The sequence below is a fragment of the Dreissena polymorpha genome, chromosome 7 (genome assembly GCF_020536995.1).
Source record: "Dreissena polymorpha isolate Duluth1 chromosome 7, UMN_Dpol_1.0, whole genome shotgun sequence".
In the NCBI taxonomy this organism is placed as follows: Eukaryota; Metazoa; Mollusca; class Bivalvia; order Myida; family Dreissenidae; genus Dreissena; species Dreissena polymorpha.
This window is the reverse complement of record NC_068361.1, coordinates 81,117,881-81,121,811: the sequence shown is the minus strand read 5'-3', so window position 1 is coordinate 81,121,811 and position 3,931 is coordinate 81,117,881.

The following is a 3,931-nucleotide window of genomic DNA, read 5'->3' as shown; positions in this document are numbered from 1 at the left end:
TGCAGTCGCGGTTAAGAGATCAATATTGTCCTCGGGTATAAATATCAAGCTTGCAAATAACGCGTATGGATTTGATCTCACATTAAAATCGATCATTGGTTTGTAAAGATTTGTCAATAGCGACCTGTGTTAAAATTTGTATTTCTTTTGAAATGTCAGTCACTTATAACGTCGATATAGTTGTTCAATGAGCTCCGATTAACATAAGCATGGAAAGAGAAAATTTATCAAAATTACGATGTTAATGCAGCATAAAGTTATAAATCGTACTTCCAGCAAATAAACAATTTACTTATCACTTGGGTTGTTATTTACAATTACTGAGTATGAATTGCCGAGTTAAATACACTACACTGAAATCTTTTATATTGTGTCGTAATATGTTGTCGGACTCTGGCCCCATTTATCAAATAAGTGTACACGAAGTCTAAATTGCGAGCTGAAGAATGTTGATAACTGTTATTTGGCATATGCATTAATACTGTTCAGTTAACATTTAAATTTGGACACTGGAATAAAGAACTGTACCGCTTCAGCTTTTTTTATATCCGGATTCAAAAGAGTCTGATATACCGAAGAAATTCGAACGTTTTAACAAACATGATTATATATAGAAAGTTGATTTTGAGGGAGTACATTTGAAATAAACCAATATACTATAGAATTGTATACTTAAGCAGAAGTGAGAAACGAACTATGTCAGTCGTCTGTAAATAATAAATGAGACGCCAATTTAATAAGTTATTATAATACAGGCTCTAGAAGTAATCCGTCAAATAGAATATAATGCCAGTATTTGACTTAACTTATTTTTATAAATTAATTAGATAAATGCATGCAATTACGCATGAATATAATGTTGTGTCAAAATGTGCATAATTAAATAACGAAGACCATTATAATAATCAAGCATAATTGTAGAGTTATAGTTGATGTTTTTAATTATATGGTTGGGAGAAGATCGTAAATAAAGCACTGGACAAAGGCGAAGACGGTCATAGTTTGTGGACAGAACAAGATAGAGACGTATGACATGTTTTTTAAGCATAATGATCTCAAATCTATGGATGTCGAGAGTGAGTTTGTAAACGCGTTTAGAAATTGTTTACCGGTAATCATTTTGATATGATCCGTCTTTTAGACCAAAGAACTTTAGTTGCAGTTTTACATGTCAGAAGACGCAGACATATTTTTTTACTTTTATAAATTTGACATTTTAACAAATAGTAGAGGATATCTTCGATTTTACCACATCGACAACAAGTCTTTTACGATGTTATTAGTCTTCTCTACCTCCATATCTCCCTATTTCTCTATCTCCCTCCCTCCCTCCCTCCCTACCTCCCTCTCTTATTATAGTTATAATACACCCCCCAAAACAAAAAACATACTAATCTTACTAATTAGAAAATACAATCATATCGATATGTACATACGCAATTTATAAAAAGAGATAACAATAGTTCGCTATATTGTAATTGTACATTTTTGTAATTATTTAAGAAGAACTGATTATTGTTAAAATATTAAGTTTCTTGCTAATAGTAAATAGTTTAGCTGCTAGGATCACAACAAGTTGGTTGTCAAATTCCAATGTGCTGGTGTGGTAGTGAAAGATATATATTTTTTTTAATCACGCCCTTGAATTTTAAGTACTTTATGAACATTTATTGCATATGATTCTCGAGTTATGTAATGGGGACAGACACTCAATGTCAAATTTTGTTATTATAGTTTCACCCCATACATCTCAAGTGAACCCACTTAATGGCGTAGGTGTTTTGAGTCTTTTAGCGCGTTTAATGCACTGAATACACTGAACATCAAAACGCATGCTCCATATAGCACAAACCGATGATACTCAGCAAGGTAATTAGGACAAAATAAGCAACACATCTCATATCCACGTTTAGAATACGTGAAGTGTACCTCTTGCAGCTGGAACAGAATTTTCTAAGACTTCATCGTTTTATTTAATACAGCGATATTAATATGTTCGTGACTTAATTTTTAAGTTATGTGTATATATAAAAGTTATAATAAAACCTAAAACGTTAAAATTATCTTGAACAAATCGAAACCACCCTTAAACGATTTTAACTCATTTCTGTGATGTTGCAACTGTTTAATTAATGTTGTCTGACTTTCTTGTTTGTCTGCCCTTGCTGTAATGGGTACCAATGTGATCTAATAAAATTCTTAAGTTTACTACGGAATACCGTTAGAGCAATCGTGGTTACACAATACAATCCAGAGGGCGACAATGCGATAGTACGATGGCGACAATGCGATAGTACGATGGCGACAATTAGCGTCATAATCCGAGGTGTTCGTGCCGAATGCGTGATTCAATAGTTTTCAGCAGATTCCTATTTTTGTCGACAGCGCGTAATCATTTACGAATACAAAAAACAATGGCACACTTTCACGAAAAATTCAATCGGTATGTTTCAAAACGTCGTTTTGTTAATTTAGTGTTCTTATTTCCTAATTCAAAACCAAATTTAATACGCCTTGGTTTATATTGGATAAAAAACGCGCGGGGTCCTAATCTTTTAAAACGGCATAAGGCTGAATAATATCACTTGCATATAGTAATTGCATATAATTTTTAACATACCCATCATCTATTAGGTCCTCTTAGCTCGACTGCATCAAGCCTAGTTTTCCCTCAGGCTTCTTCTATTAAAAAGTGATGTTTGCAATTGTCTATGTTGTCTACAGCGGTGTCAAATTGCAATATATTCATGCTCAAACACATGTTAGATGCTTAACAAACGATGATCAATCAATACAAGTCGGTAAATCTTACAGCTAATGATTTTATAGAAAGAAACTTTGAGCGTCGTGTAAACTTGTGATTTACATGCCTACCAGCCTTTACACTGCTACCTCATGTACAGAGCTGACTACTTTTAAGCCTTTTACTTTCGGTTTAAGGTCAAATGCAGGTCAGACATGTAAAAAGTCTGAGTTTAAATGTTTTGCTAAGCTAGTTTCTCACGAATGACTTGAGAGATTTCATTCAAACTTATACTTTATAGTCCTCATATACAAATGACCCAATATGCCTAGTTTGGTTACTCTGTTTTAAGTGTTTTCTTTAAATAAGAGACATACTTTTTTCATTTTCAATTTATAGACAGGATACAGATTTTTGTTAAGCTAGTTTCTCAAGTATGGCTTAAAATTCCATTCGAACGTAGAACATATATTTTCAGTCTTAAAATTAACTCATAGGTTAAGTTTGGTATGTGTCTAAAAAAGATGACATTTTAATCTTAGAACATTATATAAACGATGGATAGGCGGGTGAAAGTTTTTCCGTAGGCTAGTTTCTCAGGAATGGTTTGAGAGATTTTATTCGAACTGTATATATATATATATATATACTCGCAGGTAAAAGTTCTTCGATGAGCTAATTTGTTAGGAATGTCTTGAGGGTATCATTCAGGCTCTCTGGTAAGCAGTGTGATTAATACACGCGCCTCTCGTCTATGCGAACCAGGTTCGATTCCCGTTTGCGGAAGCATGTGATTTTGGTTTGTGGTTACCATACCGGACAGGTGGGGTATACTGCGGTTCCACGATCCCCCACAACACAAGACCACTCCAAACTTGAAAATCGTTCAGTAACAACTAACTAGCTGGAAATTGCAGCTTTAATTAAAACAAAATTGTCTTAAATTCCGTGAGTCTCATAATTGAATTAGGTATCAGGGCTATTAGACATATATCGCATCCTCCCGCTAAGAAGAACCTCATTTACGTCGAAATACACACCAAGGTATCATCGAACACAATATGTTTCCTAATATTTATATGGTCCAATTAGCAAAGTTTGATCACATGTCTTTTAATTGGTTCGTAATGTATGACCTTTTTACACTTTGAAATTCTACGTATTAGGATTTTATGAGAGGTTACAGCT